We start from the raw sequence: 20,749 nt of genomic DNA, 5'->3' as shown, positions 1-20,749 counted from the left end.
CTATAGATTTTATTAGCTTAGTAGTATGGCAATATTGTTTGGTTGAGGGGGTCATCACCATGACAACCATGTTTTTGGCGCAATTCACACAGGTATTGTTAGATGGGTGGGGCTTATTGTATATATAAGGCACTATGTTCACTTGCATGTTTGTACTGGTCTGAGGAAGGAGTCTGTGGACTCCGAAACGTTACCACAATAAAATAAGTTTTATGCTTAAATCCAGCGAGTGCAGTCCTATTTTGAAAATACTATATATATATATATATATATATATATATATATATATATATATATATATATATATATATATATATAAACACACACATATAAATATATATCTATATCTATATATCTATATATATATATATATATATATATCAGAAGAGAGAGAACAGCACTCCTGAGATAGAACAAAAGCTAGAATAACTTCCATGCCTGTTCATTTTTATTACAATTCAGGGTGCGCATTCTTTTAGCACACTATGCCCCTTCACAGAGAAAAAATATCCTGTAGCATATCAGTCTGAACCTGCCAAATGACAGTCCAGCGCCGAAATACCAGGCAATTCCTCTCTGAACAAGAGAAACAACAACCCCAGACGATCGTTTCGGCCTTCTGTGGGCCTCGATCGTCTGGGGTTGTTGTTTCTCTTGTTCAGAGAAGAATTGTCTGGTATTTCGGCGCTGGAGTGTCATTGGGCAGGGTCAGACTGATATGCTACAGGATATTTTTTTCTGTGAAAGGCATAGTGTGCTAAAAGAGTGTGCATCCTGAGTTGCAATGGAAATGAACAGGCATGGAAGTTATTCTAGCTTTTCTTCTATCTCAGGAGTGCTGTTCTCTCCCTTCTGATATATATATCATAAGCGTATTTAGGTTTTGTGCTGCCCTAGGCACTTCATAACAAATCAAAAGAAAATGGGCTAGCAAAACACTTGCATACAGGTGGGTTAAAATGCATGCATCTCATAACATTTTCTCCCTGAAAAAAGGGAGAGGAAAGAAGGGAGAGTAAAGAAGGGGAGGAGAGTAAAGAAGGGGAGGAGAGAAAAGGGAGGGAAATGAAAGGAGGAAGGGAGGGAGAGAGGGAGAGAAGAGAAAAGTGGGGAGGGAGATGAGAAAAGAGGGAGGGAAAGAAAGGAGTGAAAGAAGGGAACAAGGGAGGGAGTAGAGGGAAACAAGGGAGGGAGTTGAGGGAAAGATGGGAGTGTGGTATACTGTTACTTTAAGAAAAGACACTCTGGAGCTGGGAGGGAACTCTATGATCAGCAGCCATTTTTTATGTTAGTTTTCTCAGTTCACTAAGGGCTAGATTTATCAAGCCCCTGCGGCAGCAAGTTCTCACAAGAACTTGCTCGCCGCGATTTATCAAGCAGCGGTCACCAGACCGCTGCTTCCCTAACATCTTCGCCACATCTTTTCTGGCGAAATTCAATCTCCTCAGTCGGACTCGGCCGAGGAGATTGACAGCTCCTGCCCACGCGTGATTGGCTGTGCGCGGGCAGGGGGCGGGATTGCACGCGAGTGCAAAAACAGAATTTATGCTTACCTGATAAATTACTTTCTCCAACGGTGTGTCCGGTCCACGGCGTCATCCTTACTTGTGGGATATTCTCTTCCCCAACAGGAAATGGCAAAGAGTCCCAGCAAAGCTGGTCACATGATCCCTCCTAGGCTCCGCCCACCCCAGTCATTCGACCGACAGACAGGAGGAAATATATATAGGAGAAACCATATGATACCGTGGTGACTGTAGTTAGAGAAAATAATTCATCAGACCTGATTAAAAAACCAGGGCGGGCCGTGGGCCCGACACACCGTTGGAGAAAGTAATTTATCAGGTAAGCATAAATTCTGTTTTCTCCAACATTGGTGTGTCCGGTCCACGGCGTCATCCTTACTTGTGGGAACCAATACCAAAGCTTTAGGACACGGATGAAGGGAGGGAGCAAATCAGGTCACCTAAATGGAAGGCACCACGGCTTGCAAAACCTCTCTCCCAAAAATAGCCTCCGAAGAAGCAAAAGTATCAAATTTGTAAAATTTGGCAAAAGTGTGCAGTGAAGACCAAGTCGCTGCCTTACATATCTGGTCAACAGAAGCCTCGTTCTTGAAGGCCCATGTGGAAGCCACAGCCCTAGTGGAGTGAGCTGTGATTCTTTCAGGAGGCTGCCGTCCGGCAGTCTCATAAGCCAATCGGATAATGCTTTTAAGCCAAAAGGAAAGAGAGGTAGAAGTCGCTTTTTGACCTCTCCTTTTACCAGAATAAACAACAAACAAGGAAGATGTTTGTCTGAAATCTTTAGTAGCCTCTAAATAGAATTTTAGAGCACGGACTACGTCCAAATTGTGTAACAAACGTTCCTTCTTTGAAACTGGATTCGGACACAAAGAAGGTACAACTATCTCCTGGTTAATATTTTTGTTGGAAACAACTTTCGGAAGAAAACCAGGCTTAGTACGCAAAACCACCTTATCTGCATGGAACACCAGATAGGGCGGAGAACACTGCAGAGCAGATAACTCTGAAACTCTTCTAGCAGAAGAAATTGCAACCAAAAACAAAACTTTCCAAGATAATAACTTAATATCTACGGAATGTAAGGGTTCAAACGGAACCCCTTGAAGAACTGAAAGAACTAGATTTAGACTCCAGGGAGGAGTCAAAGGTCTGTAAACAGGCTTGATCCTAACCAGAGCCTGAACAAATGCTTGAACATCTGGCACAGCTGCCAGTCTTTTGTGAAGTAAAACAGATAAAGCAGAGATCTGTCCCTTCAGAGAACTTGCAGATAATCCTTTCTCCAAACCTTCTTGTAGAAAGGATAGAATCTTAGGAATTTTTATCTTGTTCCATGGGAATCCTTTAGATTCACACCAACAGATATATTTTTTCCATATTTTATGGTAAATTTTTCTAGTTACAGGCTTTCTAGCCTGAATCAGAGTATCTATTACAGAATCTGAAAACCCACGCTTTGATAAAATCAAGCGTTCAATCTCCAAGCCGTCAGTTGGAGGGAAACCAGATTCGGATGTTCGAATGGACCCTGAACAAGAAGGTCCTGTCTCAAAGGTAGCTTCCATGGTGGAGCCGATGACATATTCACCAGGTCTGCATACCAAGTCCTGCGTGGCCACGCAGGAGCTATCAAGATCACCGAGGCCCTCTCCTGATTGATCCTGGCTACCAGCCTGGGGATGAGAGGAAACGGTGGGAATACATAAGCTAGGTTGAAGGTCCAAGGTGCTACTAGTGCATCTACTAGGGTCGCCTTGGGATCCCTGGATCTGGACCCGTAGCAAGGAACCTTGAAGTTCTGACGAGACGCCATCAGATCCATGTCTGGAATGCCCCATAATTGAGTTATTTGGGCAAAGATTTCCGGATGGAGTTCCCACTCCCCCGGATGGAATGTCCGACGACTCAGAAAATCCGCTTCCCAATTTTCCACTCCTGGGATGTGGATCGCAGACAAGTGGCAGGAGTGATCCTCCGCCCATTGAATTATCTTGGTCACTTCTTTCATCGCCAGGGAAGTCCTTGCTCCCCCCTGATGATTGATATATGCAACGGTCGTCATGTTGTCTGACTGAAACCTTATGAATTTGGCCTTTGCTAGTTGAGGCCAAGCTCTGAGAGCATTGAATATCGCTCTCAGTTCCAGAATGTTTATCGGGAGAAGAGACTCTTCCCGAGACCATAGACCCTGAGCTTTCAGGGATTCCCAGACCGCGCCCCAGCCCACTAGGCTGGCGTCGGTCGTGACAATGACCCACTCTGGTCTGCGGAAGCTCATTCCCTGTGACAGATTGTCCAGGGTCAGCCACCAACGGAGTGAATCTCTGGTCTTTTGATCTACTTGAATCGTCGGAGACAAGTCTGTATAATCCCCATTCCACTGTCTGAGCATGCACAGTTGTAATGGTCTTAGATGACTTCGTGCAAAAGGAACTATGTCCATTGTTGCAACCATCAATCCTATTACTTCCATGCACTGCGCTATGGAAGGACGAGGAACAGAATGAAGTACTTGACAAGAGCTTAGAAGTTTTGATTTTCTGACCTCTGTCAGAAAAATCCTCATTTCTAAGGAATCTATTATTGTTCCCAAGAAGGGAACTCTTGTTGACGGGGACAGAGAACTTTTTTCTTTGTTCACCTTCCATCCGTGAGATCTGAGAAAGGCTAGGACGATGTCCGTATGAGCCTTTGCTTTTGACAGGGACGACGCTTGAATCAGGATGTCGTCCAAGTAAGGTACTACTGCAATGCCCCTTGGTCTTAGAACCGCTAGAAGGGACCCTAGTACCTTTGTGAAAATCCTTGGAGCAGTGGCTAATCCAAATGGAAGTGCCATAAACTGGTAATGCTTGTCCAGAAAAGCGAACCTTAGGAACTGATGATGTTCCTTGTGGATAGGAATATGTAGGTACGCATCCTTTAAATCCACAGTAGTCATAAATTGATTTTCCTGGATAGTAGGTAGGATCGTTCGAATAGTTTCCATTTTGAACGATGGTACCCTGAGAAATTTGTTTAGGATCTTTAGATCCAAAATTGGTCTGAATGTTCCCTCTTTTTTGGGAACTATGAACAGATTGGAATAAAATCCCATTCCTTGTTCTCTTATTGGAACTGGATGTATCACTCCCATCTTTAACAGGTCTTCTACACAATGTAAGAATGCCTGTCTTTTTATTTGGTTTGAAGATAATTGAGACCTGTGGAACCTTCCCCTTGGGGGTAGTTCCTTGAATTCCAGGAGATAACCTTGAGAAACTATTTCTAGCGCCCAAGGATCCTGAACATCTCTTGCCCAAGCCTGAGCAAAGAGAGAAAGTCTGCCCCCCACTAGATCCGGTCCCGGATCGGGGGCTATCCCTTCATGCTGTTTTGGTAGCAGTGGTAGGCTTCTTGGCCTGCTTACCCTTGTTCCAGCCTTGCATTGGTTTCCAGGCTGGTTTGGGTTGTGAAGTATTACCCTCTTGCTTAGAGGATACAGAATTAGAGACTGGTCCGTTTCTGCGAAAGGGACGAAAATTAGGCTTATTATTAGCCTTAAAAGACCTATCCTGTGGGAGGGCGTGGCCCTTTCCCCCAGTGATGTCTGAAATAATCTCTTTCAAATCAGGTCCAAATAATGTTTTACCTTTGAAAGGAATGTTAAGCAATTTTGTCTTGGAAGACACATCCGCTGACCAAGACTTTAGCCAAAGCACTCTGCGCGCCACGACAGCAAACCCTGAATTTTTCGCCGCTAATCTAGCTAATTGCAAAGCGGCATCTAAAACAAAAGAGTTAGCCAATTTAAGTGCTTGAACTCTGTCCATAACCTCCTCATACGAAGATTCTTTACTGAGTGATTTTTCTAGTTCCTCGAACCAGAAACACGCTGCCGTAGTGACAGGAACAATGCATGAAATTGGTTGTAGAAGGTAACCTTGCTGTACAAAAATCTTTTTAAGCAAACCCTCTAATTTCTTATCCATAGGATCTTTGAAAGCACAACTATCTTCGATAGGAATAGTAGTGCGTTTGTTTAGAGTAGAAACCGCCCCCTCGACCTTGGGGAGTGTCTGCCATAAGTCCTTTCTGTGGTCGACTATAGGAAATAATTTCTTAAATATAGGGGGGGGAACAAAAGGTATGCCGGGCCTTTCCCACTCTTTATTTACTATGTCCGCCACCCGCTTGGGTATAGGAAAAGCGTCGGGGGCACCGGAACCTCTAGGAACTTGTCCATCTTACATAATTTCTCTGGAATGACCAAATTGTCACAATCATCCAGAGTAGATAACACCTCCTTAAGCAGTGAGCGGAGATGTTCTAATTTAAATTTAAATGTCACAACATCAGGTTCAGCTTGATGAGAAATTTTTCCTGAATCTGAAATCTCTCCATCAGACAAAACCTCCCTCATGGCCCCTTGAGATTGGTGTGAGGGTATGTCAGAACAGTTATCATCAGCGTCCTCTTGCTCTTCAGTGTTTAAAACAGAGCAATCGCGCTTTCTCTGATAAGTAGGCATTTTGGATAAAAGATTTGCTATGGAGTTATCCATTACAGCCGTTAATTGTTGCATGGTAATAAGTATTGGTGCACTAGATGTACTAGGGGCCTCCTGTGTGGGCATAACTGGTGTAGACACAGTAGGGGATGATGTAGTATCATGTTTACTCCCCTCATTTGAGGAATCATCTTGGGCAATATCATTATCTGTTGCATTACTGTCCTTACTTTGTTTGGACACTATGGCACAATTATCACATAAATTTAAATGGGGAGACACATTGGCTTTCATACATATAGAACATAGCTTATCTGATGGTACAGACATGTTAAACAGGCTTAAACTTGTCAACAAAGCACAAAAAACGTTTTAAAATAAAACCATTACTGTCACTTTAAATTTCAAACTGAAAACACTTTATTACTGAATATGTGAAAAAGTATGAAGGAATTGTTCAAAAATTTCACCACAGTGTCTTAAAGCATTAAAAGTATTGCCCACCAAATTTCAGAGCTTTAACCCTTAAATTAACAGAACCGGAGCCGTTTTTACATTTAACCCCTATACAGTCCCAGAATGAGGCTCTGTCTATAACTAGAAAGGCCCCCATCTGAAAAAGGTGTCCAACACAGTGCCTGCCGTTTTTCTAAACGTTCCCCAAGATTATAATACCAATAATTAGTTAGAATCTGCATAATATGCCTAGTAAAGCAATTGTTTTAGCCCAGAAAAATGTCTACCAGTTTTTAAGCCCTTTTTGAAGCCCTTTATTCTTTTATGTTTAACTAAGAAAATGGCTTACCGGTCCCCATGAGGGGAAATGACAGCCTTCCAGCATTACATGGTCTTGTTAGAAATATGGCTAGTCATACCTTAAGCAGAAAAGACTGCTAACTGTTTCCCCCAACTGAAGTTACTTCATCTCAACAGTCCTGTGTGGAAACAGCAATCGATTTTAGTTACTGTCTGCTAAAAATCATCTTCCTCTTACAAACAGAAATCTTCATCCTTTTCTGTTTCAGAGTAAATAGTACATACCAGCACTATTTTAAAATAACAAACACTTGATAGAAGAATAAAACTACAAAAAAACTCTTAACCATCTCCGTGGAGATGTTGCCTGTGCAACGGCAAAGAGAATGACTGGGGTGGGCGGAGCCTAGTAGGGATCATGTGACCAGCTTTGCTGGGACTCTTTGCCATTTCCTGTTGGGGAAGAGAATATCCCACAAGTAAGGATGACGCCGTGGACCGGACACACCAATGTTGGAGAAATTGCGCTCTTGTGCAATGTTAATTACCTGCGGGTTATTGCGCCCCGCCACAGGCGAGCTGAGGCGTACAGGGGCGCGTATACGCGCCCCTGTACGCCTCAGGGTTGATAAATCTAGCCATTAGTGTTGTTGCTTACATCTGAGCTGAATAAAGACTTGCTCTGTGTACCTACTATCAAGTAGTGCTTATTCCTCCTGCTAAATACCCACACAAGAAACATGACATGGTGTCAGAAGGGCTGAAAAAGTCACTTGTCTGAGTAAAGAGATTGTAACAAGGACTTTATTCACAGTTTCTCTAGCATCAGCATGGAGATGTTCAGAGCACCAGACCCTCTGCAATTCACAGGAAATGTAAGTGAAAACTGGAGAAGATTGAGCAAAGATTTTTAATTTATGCTGAGGCAGTTGAACTTTATAAAAAAGAGCAGAAAACTCAGATTGCCATAGCCCTGCATGTTTTGGGTGGGGAAGGCCAAGAGATTTACAACACATTGGAACCAGCCCTGCCTGCTGAAAGAACCTTAGACTCAGTGCTGACTTTGTTCAGGGAGCATTGTACTCCAAAGAAAAATGCTGTGTTTGAGCGACATCAGTTATGGTCACATTCATATTATGAGGGGCAGGGCACAGAAAGGTATATGGCAGAACTCAGACTAAAAGCCAGAGATTGTGAGTTTGGTGCAATACTTGATGACATGTTAAGAAACAAATTAGTTTTCAGTGTTACTGATACCAGACTTAAAGGGCCATAATACCCAAATGTTTAAACACTTGAAAGTGATGCAGCATAGCTGTAAAAAGCTGACTAGAAAATATCTCCTGAACATCTCTATGTAAAAAAGAAAGAAATTTTACCTCAAAAGTTCCTCAGTAGCCACCTCCCATTGTAAAGGATTTCTAAGCAGCATTTTAGTGTGTCTGTCCTGGGACAGCTGAAAGGATGAGCCTCATGAACTCTCATATTATTTCACCAATCAGGTAAAGGAAGCTTACTATGAAATCTCATGAGAGTTAAGTGAAATCTCATGAGATCACAGTAAGAGTTCATGACCTCAGCACTGCTGATGCTGATTAGCTGCTGTTCATTTCTTCATTTTTTTTTTTTTTTTTTACCTGCAGCTGGGAGCAGGTGAAGAATAACTTTTTACACAGAACTTACTCTGAGCTGAGGAGAGATTGTGAGGTAAAATATCTTACTTTTTTATATAGAGACGCTTAGGTGATATTTTCCTGTCAGCTTTTTACAGTTATACTGCATCAGTTTCAAGTGATTTAGCATATGAGTATTATGTCCCTTTAAAGAACGTTTGCTCAGAGAGGCTGACCTTACACTACAAAAGGCAGTGGAGATATGTCAGGCTGCTGAAGCTACTAAATCCCAGGTTCATGTTATGTCTGCAAACACACCAGCAAGTTCCTACCAGGCTATTCATGCTTTACAGTACAAACCCACAATCACTAGCCAAGCAGAGTCTACTAGATGCAGCAAGAACAAACCTCACTCTAGTGCAAGGTCTGAGCAAAAAAGGAATGTGTGCCCTAGGTGTGACGGGGTACACCCACCTCAAAGATGCCCAGCATTTGGGTGTATTTGTTAAACTTGTCACAAAAGGAATCATTTTGCAAAATGCTGTAAATAACAGGGCCAGGAGTTTGACAGAGTAAAAACAGTTGAGACTTTATTTATAGGAGCAATATTGAAAGATGTAAGACAATAACTAAAGCATTCTGCATGGTCCTCTGAAGTGCAAATCAATGGTGCACCCATTAACTTTAAACTGGATACTGGTGCTGAGGCAATTGTGCTACCTATCACTCTCTTAAAAAAGATCCCTGCACAGTTCCACATCAGAAATACTAACACTATGTTAATTGCTTATGGGGGTTCCAAAATCCGTCCAGAAGGTATGGTGCATCTCACTGCAGCCACCCCCACACAAACAGCAGTGCTGGAATTCTTTATTACGCGATGCTCCTCACTTACATTATTAGGAAAAGCAGCATGCCAGGAACTGGATTTACTACACAAAGTTCACACAGTATCTACACAAAAACTCTATACAAAAGATGATCTGATAAAACGTTACCCTGATGCATTTCAAGGAATTGGGCAATTTAAAGGAACTTACCACATCTATTTGGACCCAAGTGTTGCTCCAGTTATACATGGCTGCAGGAAAATCCCATTTGCAATACTGGGCAAGCTTAAAGAGACTCTAATGCAGTTAGAAAAGGATCAGATAATTGCTAAAGTACACATTCCCACTGATTGGGTGAATAGCCTTGTTGTAACAGAAAAGAAAATGGTACTCTCAGGGTATGTTTGGACCCCCGTAATCTTAACAAGGCTATAAAGCGTCATCACTTCAACATCCCTACTGCAGAGCATATACATAGTCAACTGGCGAGGAAAACCATATTCACCATCCTTGATGAAAAGGATGGTTACTGGCAAGTTAAATTAGACAAAGAGTCCTCAGAACTATGCACTTTCAACTACCCATGGGGGAGCTTTAGATTTTGCAGGATGCCATTTGGGATAAAGTCAGCCAGTGAAGTATTTCAGCAGAAAAATATGGAGATTTTTGGGGACATCCCAGGTGTGCATATCATATCAGATATGATTATTGCTGCATCATCAAATGAAGAACATGATCAGATCCTGAGCCAGGTGATGAACAGAACATCAAGTTCAATCCAGATAAAATCCAATCCAAAGTATCAGAAGTCTGTATATGGGACATGTCATCACCCCTGTAGGAGTTAAACCTGATGTAGAGAAAGTCCAAGCAATTAGCAAAATGCCTGACCCAGAGGACAAAAAAGGGCTGCAAAGATTTTTGGGCATGGTCTGGTATCTGGCACAATATATACCAGGGGAGGCAGAGATTACTGCTCATTTGAGGAAGTTACTTTGCAAGGATATTGCTTTGCAGTGGGGTCCAGAACATACTAATAGTACAGTCTTTAAAGCATGCACTGATTGAGGCTCCAGTATTAAGATTTTTTGACCCAGCAAAAGCAGTGGTGATTCAGGCAGATGCATCTAAATCAGGCCTTGGAGCTTGCTTACTTCAAGACAATTGCCCTATAGCATATGCATCAAGAGCAATGACTGCCACAGAGCAAAATTATGCCCAGATTGAGAAAGAACTATTGGCTATTGTATATGCTACAAAAAAGTTTCACCAGAGCAGTTACAGTGCATTCTGACCACAAGCCTCTTGAATCAATACTCACTAAACCATTGAGCAAAGCACCAGCAAGACTCCAAAGAATGCTCTTACAACTGCAACGATACAACCTAAACATCATATATACTCCTGAGCGTGATATGCTTATTTCTGATACTCTTTCCAGGGCCCCTGTGGATCCACCAGGACAAGAAGAGGACAGTTTATCAGAAGAAAGGGTCGTCTATACACTATCATCAGAATCTATTGTTATCTTATTTACAAACTTCCACAGTAGAAGATGTAGACTTAAAAAACTTAAACAACTTCTGTCTGAAGGTTGGCCACAAAGAAAAAGGCAACGCCATCCAAGTCTGCAGTCATTTTGGCAATTTAAGCACTTGCTACGCATGGAAGATGGTCTCTTATTGCTGGGTGAAAAGATTGTAGTTTCTCGGAATGCTCGCAGGAAAATTCTAGAAAGTCTGCATGAGTGCCATCAAGGTATACAGAGAACCAAAATGCGGACTCGGATGATCCAGTTCTGGCCCAGCATGTCCAAGGACATACAACAGATGGTAGAGACCTGCAAGATTTGTGCTAGTCACCTACCAGCGAATCAAAAGGAACCCTTACTCTCACACAAAATTCCTCACCTGCCTTAGCAAAAACTGGCAGTGGACATTTTTAGGTGGAAGGGATTGTCATTTCTTGTAATAGTCGACTATTTTTCCCAAGTATCCTGAAGTACTGAAGTTGTCTGATAAAACTGCAACAACAGTAATTGCAAAGCTGAAAGCAACATTTAGTAGACATGGCATCCCAATAGAAGTTATCAGTGACCATGTACCCTTTACCAGTGCTGAGATGAAGGCATTTGCTGTACAATGGGGTATTAAGTTTACTCACTCTAGTCCTGATTATCCCCAATCAAATGGACTGGCAGAAAGAACTGTAAAAACAATTAAACTCATGCTCAAAAAAAAATGGGAATCAGGGGTATATACACTCATATTGCACTTCTAGAATTGCACAATACTTCAATCACTGGAATGGCCTATTCCCCAGCACAACTTTTAATGGGTCGGAAACTGAGAACCAAGTTACCGGTTTCAGCTCATGCATTAAAGCCCCAGATCCCTAAGAATGCACACCAGAAATTGAAGGAGCTACAGCATAGGCAGAAAGTATATTATGATCATGGTGCTAAGCAACTACAAGCCTTCCAAAAAGGGATGCAGTGCGTATGGAGACATCAGCAGGTTGGCAGCCTGCACAGATATCATCTGTTGGTCCTGAGCCAAGATCATATGTAATTAAAACACCTGATGGCAGACAGTACAGGAGAAACTGGCGTCATCTCCGGATGGATTACACATATGAACAAGATCAGTCAGAGCCTCAGGTACTTGTACCTGAAAAAAAGAGAAGAATCGCCAATTACTCACGATACTGACTCAGAGACTGAAGTGCCAGGTTCAGATGCAAACCAAGGCGAATTTGTCCCTATACAGTCTGCAGAAGCTGTACACAAAACATCACGAGCTGGAAGGGCAATACACCCTTCAGAGAGACTAAAAGATTATGTTGTAGGATAAAGTATATTGAGCTATTGGAGCACATTTGTATTGTTTCTTTGTTGTTAAGATGTGTTAAATGTTAAGAGGGGATTTGGAAGTAGTTGGGGAGATGTGGTATACGGTTACTTTAAGAAAAAGACACTCTGGAGCTGGGAGGGAACTCTATGATCAGCAGCCATCTTTTTTATGTTAGTTTTCTCAGTTAGTTTAGTTAGTGTTGTTGCTTACATCTGAGCTGAATAAAGACCTGCTCTGTGTACCTACTATCAAGTAGTGCTTATTCCTACTGCTAAATACCCACACAAGAAACATGACAGGGAGGGAGGGAGTGAGTGAGTTGAGGGAGTGAGTTAAGAGAGAGAAGAGGAAGGGAGGGAAAGAAGAATACACTTTGAAACAATTATTGCCTTTCACATGCAACATACCTTAATTATTAACATTTAAGTAATTCAACTTTTTAAGTGTCTGCTTACTATTTACTCCGTGGGTTCATGAATGCAGAGAAAGCTAGCTATTAGAGTTTATGATTAGACATCACAAGCTGATCTAAGCAGTGCACAGATGCATCCAGTCTGTTAGTTACTAAGACCTGCAATAAGAACTGCGCTCGCAGACCCACCACAGCTGACAAGGGGATGCAGCATATCGGCACAAGGTCTTCTCCTCCAACCTCACCTTGTAAGCATATCCCCGGGCAAGTTTCTCACCAAGAACGCTTCCACTGCAAAAATCCCAGCGGCTCTAAAATGAAGCAAGGGTTTAAAGAAGCACTGCCTGTGAAGAGTGACCTCTCTTGTGCCTTGTCTTCTCTGTAAAAGCCTGCACGTTATCGCTCACTGTACTGTGTTGCTGGCTTTTAGAGAGAGGATATGCAGATGTGCTGCCCCTCCCAAATCTGCTGTCCTAGGCACCAGCCTTGTTGGCCTAGGCCATATATATATATATATATATATATATATATATATATATATATATATATATATATATATATATATATATATATATATATATATATACACAGGGAGTGCAGAATTATTAGGCAAATTAGTATTTTGACCACATCATCCTCTTTATGCATGTTGTCTTACTCCAAGCTGTATAGGCTCGAAAGCCTACTACCAATTAAGCATATTAGGTGATGTGCATCTCTGTAATGAGAAGGGGTGTGGTCTAATGACATCAACACCCTATATCAGGTGTGCATAATTATTAGGCAACTTCCTTTCCTTTGGCAAAATGGGTCAAAAGAAGGACTTGACAGGCTCAGAAAAGTCAAAAATAGTGAGATATCTTGCAGAGGGATGCAGCACTCTTAAAATTGCAAAGCTTCTGAAGCGTGATCATCGAACAATCAAGCGTTTCATTCAAAATAGTCAACAGGGTCGCAAGAAGCGTGTGGAAAAACCAATGCGCAAAATAACTGCCCATGAACTGAGAAAAGTCAAGCGTGCAGCTGCCAAGATGCCACTTGCCACCAGTTTGGCCATACTTCAGAGCTGCAACATCACTGGAGTGCCCAAAAGCACAAGGTGTGCAATACTCAGAGAGATGGCCAAGGTAAGAAAGGCTGAAAGACGACCACCACTGAACAAGACACACAAGCTGAAACGTCAAGACTGGGCCAAGAAATATCTCAAGACTGATTTTTCTAAGGTTTTATGGACTGATGAAATGAGAGTGAGTCTTGATGGGCCAGATGGATGGGCCTGTGGCTGGATTGGTAAAGGGCAGAGAGCTCCAGTCCGACTCAGACGCCAGCAAGGTGGAGGTGGAGTACTGGTTTGGGCTGGTATCATCAAAGATGAGCTTGTGGGGCCTTTTCGGGTTGAGGATGGAGTCAAGCTCAACTCCCAGTCCTACTGCCAGTTTCTGGAAGACACCTTCTTCAAGCAGTGGTACAGGAAGAAGTCTGCATCCTTCAAGAAAAACATGATTTTCATGCAGGACAATGCTCCATCACACGCGTCCAAGTACTCCACAGCGTGGCTGGCAAGAAAGGGTATAAACGAAGAAAATCTAATGACATGGCCTCCTTGTTCACCTGATCTGAACCCCATTGAGAACCTGTGGTCCATCATCAAATGTGAGATTTACAAGGAGGGAAAACAGTACACCTCTCTGAACAGTGTCTGGGAGGCTGTGGTTGCTGCTGCACGCAATGTTGATGGTGAACAGATCAAAACACTGACAGAATCCATGGATGGCAGGCTTTTGAGTGTCCTTGCAAAGAAAGGTGGCTATATTGGTCACTGATTTGTTTTTGAATGTCAGAAATGTATATTTGTGAATGTTGAGATGTTATATTGGTTTCACTGGTAAAAATGAATAATTGAAATGGGTATATATTTGTTTTTTGTTAAGTTGCCTAATAATTATGCACAGTAATAGTCACCTGCACACACAGATATCCCCCTAAAATAGCTATAACTAAAAACAAACTAAAAACTACTTCCAAAACTATTCAGCTTTGATATTAATGAGTTTTTTGGGTTCATTGAGAACATGGTTGTTGTTCAATAATAAAATTAATCCTCAAAAATACAACTTGCCTAATAATTCTGCACTCCCTGTATATATATATATATTAGAATAACATCTGTTTGTTGTCTTTTTTTCCAATAATATATCATAACTTACTGCACAAACGGAATAGCTTCCTGTTAAAGCAGCGTCTCTATTTCCTATCACATGACTAGCTGCATACTCAATCAGTTAAGGAGGTATTTTTACTAAGTTCCATTGTTGACTGCTTTTATCAGACAGCTGATACTAGGGGGACTTCTTACTTATATAGAAAACACTTTATACAGCAAAAAAAAAAAAGGTATAAGCATACCAATGATACTTTTGTCCTAACAGCTCAATTGCTATATTAACCCCTATCCACATTAACCTTATATTCTGTTGTCACTAGCATTTCCACCTCAGCAATGTTTTCCTGTTCAGTTATTAGTTACACATGCTGCAGGGTGTGCAAGGAGGGACCTGAATAGAGCAGTCCAGCAGCACTATTCATGTGCTGCTCAGAGGTACGTTTGCTTCTCCCAACAAACCCTGCAGCATGTATAACTCATAACTGTACCTAAAAACGTGGCCGAGGTGGCACCACTAGTTGTCACCGCTAAAGGAACATTAAAGGGACCTATAACACCTTCTAAAAAATTTTAAACTAACTTATACTTACTAGCAATAACAAACTAAGCATTAATCCCTATCCTTGATGCTCAGTTTACCCCAAACAGTTCAAGAAGAGCATCTTCAATCAGACTGCTGATCCGGTGCTTGGTAATGCTATGTATGCCGCCATATTGCCACACAGGCACAGCAGTCAGGTGATGTGCATGACAGATAATTGTATAAATAAAGTTAAGAGAAGGATTATCAGAATGCTCCCTCACTGTAGTGCTAATCGAGTGCTGTATAACATCATATGTGCCTCATATTTATAAAAATAAACAGTCAGTTTGTGCATGCATTGTTTTAAAATCAAAGCACTAAAAAAACTTTTCCTAGGTTAGAAATTCTTCTGCACTATTGAGTACACAGCTAGAGGAATGTTTGTGTTTTAATAGCAAGCTAAACGGGGAGGAGGAAGGAGGGGGAGAGACATGCTCTGTGTAAAGGCACCAGACTATTATTATTATTATTATTATTATTATCGGTTATTTGTAGAGCGCTGCAGCGCTATAAACAAAGGGGGAGTACAAAAAAACAATTATATGGTAGAGGGCCCTGCCAAGAGTTGCACTGTTGTAGTCAGCTCTTAAGAAGGTGATCCACAAACAGCTGGACTATTAGGCTTACATGCTAAGAGGGTTCAGGGGATTGCAGTGGAGGAGAAGGACTGGTATTAGGAAAGGTTAGCGTAGGTTGTATGCGTCCCTGAACAGTAGAGTCTTTAGGGAGCACTTGAAGCTTTTAAAACTAGAAGAGAGTCTTATGGAGCGAGGCAGAGAGTTCCACAAGATGGGAGCCAGTCTGGAGAAGTCCTGTAAACGGGAGTGTGATGAGGTGACAAGAGAGGAGGAGAGTAGGAGGTCATGAGCAGAGCGAAGGGGACGGGAGGGAGAGTATCTGGAGACAAGGTCTGAGATGTAGGGGGGAGCAGTGCAGTTGAGTGCTTTGTATGTCAGAGTGAGGGTTTTGTGTTTGATCCTAGAGGCAAGAGGAAGCCAGTGAAGGGATTGGCAGAGAGGCGCAGCAGATGAAGAGCGACGTGTAAGGAAGATGAGTCTGGCAGAGGCATTTATTATGGATTGTAAAGGAGCTAGGCGGCAGGTGGGGAGACCAGAGAGGACAGAGTTGCAGTAATCAAGGCGGGAAAGAATAAGAGAGTGGATTAAAATCTTAGTTGTGTCTTGTGTAAGGAAGTGTCTAATTTTAGAGATGTTTTTAAAGGTGAAAGCGGCAGGCTTTAGCCAATGACTGAATGTGAGGAGTGAAGGAAAGATCTGAGTCGAATGTGACCCCGAGACATCGGGCGTGCGGGGTAGGGGTGATGATGGAGTTGTCGACAGTTATAGAGATATTGGGGGTGGAGATTTTGGAAGAAGGGGGGAAAATGAGGAGCTCAGCTTTGGAGAGATTTAGCTTGAGGTAGTGAGAGGACATCCAGGAAGAGATGTGAGAAAGACAGTTAGTGACACGGGTTAGCAAGGAAGGAGATAGTTCTGGTGCAGAGAAGTAGATTTGGGTGTCATCGGCATACAAATGATATTGGAAACCGTGGGACTTAATTAGGGAACCTAGTGATGACGTATAGATAGAGAAGAGAAGGGGACCGAGGACAGAGCCCTGCGGTACTCCGACAGAAAGGACTAACGCTGCTTATACATTTTAGTATAAGAGTTATGCACTTAGTGTAATAGCAAGCTAGTAGCTACACCGGGAGGAGTGGGAAGCAGGGGCATCTTCCTTGTGAAGGCAGCTGAATAACGCTCTATACATTTTAGTAGATAGAAAATGTATGCACTTAGTGCAATAGCAAGCTACACCGGGAGGAGTGGGGAGGAAGAAGGAGGGGCATGCTCCGTGGTAAGAAGGCAGCTGAATAACACTGCATATACATTTTACTTCAAAAGACAATAAGCCATTAAAAAGATGCTTACACACTTAGTTCATAAATCTTCTAGTAAAATGTATATACAGCATTATTCATCTGACTTCTTCCCACGGAGCATGCCCCTCCTTCCTCTTCCCCCTCCTCCCCATGTAGCTTGCTATTAGCAGAAACAAACATTCCAGACGTGCACTCACGCAGAAAAAGTTTTTTAGTGCTTTGATTTTAAAACAATGCATGCACAAACTGAATGTTTATTTATATAAATATGAGGCACATATGATGTTATACAGCACTCGATTAGAACCACAGTTAGAGAGCAATCTGATAATCCTTCTCTTAACTTTATTTATACAATTATCCTAAAAATCATAATAAGACTAAGTGCAGCTCGCTCCTGCTCTGTCTGACAGCAGGAGCGAGGTTCACTTAATGTTATGGCGCGGTCGGGCCGGGCTGTGACTATACAGCTGGCCCGATGCGCTGAGTAAAAAAAACAGACCCGCTCAGCAGAGAGCGGGTCTGTAAATGCGGCATATTTTTTAAATATTCAAAGGGAAAAAAGTCTTTTATAACAATAGCACTAAAATAATGTTATATAATTCTGCACTATGTGCAGAATTGTATAACATTATTTTTTAGGTTTACTGTCCCTTTAAGCAAGTGAATTTGTTCATTCCTTCCAATATCTAATTTTGCTAGACTAGCATTATTCTTTATTACACTAAGAAACTGTGACTTGACAATTCCTCTGTTAAGAGGAGATAGGTGATAGAAATTCATTATAACAATCATGTAGCTATTGGTGGTCTTAGACTATAATAAGCTATACGGTTTAATACCATAGTAACATAGTAGATGAGGTTGAAAAATAACAGAAGTCCATTGAGTTCAGCCTGTACAAAGATCAAAGCTCCAGTTGATCTTAAAAGGACCAGTAAATACAGTAGATTTGCAGAATCAATAAATGCATGATAAAAGACAATCCAATAGTAGATTTTGTTGTGACAAATTTCAGTTATGTCTATTTCCACTCTCCCTGTATTATGTGACAGCCATCAGCCAATCACAAATGCATATGCGTATATTCTCTGAATTCTTGCACATGCTTAGTAGAAGCTGGTGACTCAAAAAGTGTAAATATAAAAAGACTGTGCACATTTTGTTAATGGAAGTAAATTGTAAAGTTGTTTAACCCTTTCACTACCGGGACTTCCATACAAAAACTTGCCCAAAATAAGAGTGCATTTTTAGCATTTTTTTCCAAACAGAAATAGAGCCTTGTTTTGTTTTTCTAATTAATATATATATATATATATATATATATATATATATATATATATATATATATATATATATATATATATACACACAGGTATACCTCACTTTACAGCGCTTCACTTTACAGCGCTTCGCTAATACAGCGCTTTGTGGAGCTGAAGTTCAGCCTCCAAGGATTTTAAAACAGTGCTGTAATCATCGGTAAATTGTGAGAAAAGTGACTGGCACCATTGTATTATGCTTAGTTCACTCTGTCTACAGCATTACAGTGCAATCTATGTCTCAGTGCTATAGTCTGGCAAATTTTACTACAGTAATTGTCACTATTTTACAGGTACAGTATTTATTGAATAATAATTGAATACTGTGCTGTGCAAGTGTTAAACTAAATGTAGCACTATTGCACCCTTAATATGTGTTAGTTCAAACATGTTTTCAAGTTTTGGCAAGTGAAAAGAAAGCTAAAACTGCCTTGTTTCACTTTAAGGCGGTTTTCACTTTACAGTATATATATATATATATATATATATATATATATATATATATATATATATATATATATATATATATATATATATATATATATATATATATATATATACACACACACACACATGCAGTGGGACCTCGGTTTAATTCGTTCTCTGGGACGTTTCGTATTGCGAAAAATTCGTAAACCGAAACACGGTTTCCTATAGGAATGCATTGAAAATCAATTAATGCGTTCCGGAGGTGAGAAAAAAGTCAAATAAACCTGCTGCAAAAGGCTCCAAAACCTGCTGCAAATGGCTCCAATGGCTCCAAAAGGCTCCACAACTTGCTGCAAATGGCTCCAAAAGGCTCAACAACTTGCTGCAAATGGCTCCCAAAACCTCTCCAACACCTCCACACTGCTACCCACACTTCAGTATGCAGGGGCAATCCGGGACACTTGTTTCGTATTGCGAAAAAAAATCGTAAACCGAGGGGCAAACCGGGACACTTGTTTCGTATTGCGAAAAAAATTCGTAAACGAGGCATTTTTTTTAAAGAATTTTCATTCGTAAACCGAAATTTTGTTTACCGAGTCGTTCGTTAACCGAGGTCCCACTATATATATATATATATATATATATATATATATATATATATATATATATATATATATATATATATATATATATATATATATATATATATATATAAAATATATCAATCCAGAATACCAGCACTCACTATTCTCTATCAGCGTCAGGGTGCTCCCAAATCATTAACATACATTAGTGGTTCAAGTGAACAGAGGCACTCTCCGTGTAACAAAAAATTAGTGCTTTATTTCAATCCCATTTGAGTAAACGTTTTCGGGCTGTGATGCCCGTCATCAGACTCCATCACACTGACACTGTTTGTAATCACAGGAGTCTGATGACGGGCATCACAGCCCGAAAACGTTTACTCAAATGGGATTGAAATTAAAGCACTAATTTTTTGTTACACGGAGAGTGCCTCTGTTCACTTGAACCACTAATGTGTGTATATATGTGTATATATATATATATATATATATATATATATATATATATATATATATATATATATATATATATATATATATATATATATATTTTTTTTTTTTTATTTTTTTTTTTAAGTAAACAACCCAAGGTATTAAATCTAGGCCCATTTTGGCATATTTCATGCCACCATTTCACCGCCAAATGCCATGAAATAAAAAAAAATTGATTTGATAATGCTGTAGAAATTCTGTATTTAAAACCATGCAGAAATGTTTCCTCCTCAAAACGCAAATGGTAGGTGCCCTTTTGGCAGATGTGTTTTGCAGATTGTATATGTATGTACAGTGGGGCAAAAAAGTATTTAGTCAGCCACCAATTGTGCAAGTTCTCCCACTTAAGGAGATGAGAGAGGCCTGTAATTTTCTTCATAGGTATACCTCAACTATGAGAGACAAAATGTGGAAACAAATCCAGACAATCACATTGTCTGATTTGGAAAAAATGTATTTGCAAATTATGGTGGAAAATAAGTATTTGGTCAATATCAAAAGTTCATCTCAATACTTTGTTATATATCCTTTGTTGGCAATGACAGAGGTCAAACATTTTCTGTAAGTCTTCACAAGGTTGTCACACACTGTTGCTGGTATGTTGGCCCATTGCTACATGCAGATCTCCTCTAGAGCAGTGATGTTTTGGGACAATCGCTGGGCAAGACAGACTTTCAACTCCCTCCAAAGGTTTTCTATGAGGTTGAGATCTGGAGACTGGCTAGGCCACACCAGGACCTTGAAATGCTTCTTACGAAGCCACTCCTTCGTTGCCCGGACTTCGTTGACCATATGACATTCTCCCAATCCACTTC

General features: G+C 41.0%; 1 protein-coding gene across 2 annotated transcripts in view; it reads right to left on the bottom strand.

The window, feature by feature from the left end:
• Window positions 1–20,749, bottom strand: part of XIAP (X-linked inhibitor of apoptosis) — a 186,158-nt gene that overhangs the window by 145,120 nt on the left and 20,289 nt on the right. Inside the window, exon 1 of one of the 2 annotated variants that reach the window (XM_053699119.1) lies at window positions 14,686–14,702. The exons of the other annotated variant lie outside the window; for it this stretch is intronic. The gene's annotated coding sequence lies outside the window, so the exon portion shown is untranslated. Of the gene's footprint in view, window positions 1–14,685; window positions 14,703–20,749 lie in introns of those variants that run through there. 2 annotated transcript variants of the gene reach the window in all.

Source organism: Bombina bombina, chromosome 1, assembly GCF_027579735.1.
Source record: "Bombina bombina isolate aBomBom1 chromosome 1, aBomBom1.pri, whole genome shotgun sequence".
Lineage (NCBI taxonomy): Eukaryota > Metazoa > Chordata > Amphibia > Anura > Bombinatoridae > Bombina > Bombina bombina.
The sequence above is the reverse complement of the archived record's forward strand: the minus strand, read 5'-3'. Positions and strand labels throughout refer to the sequence as shown.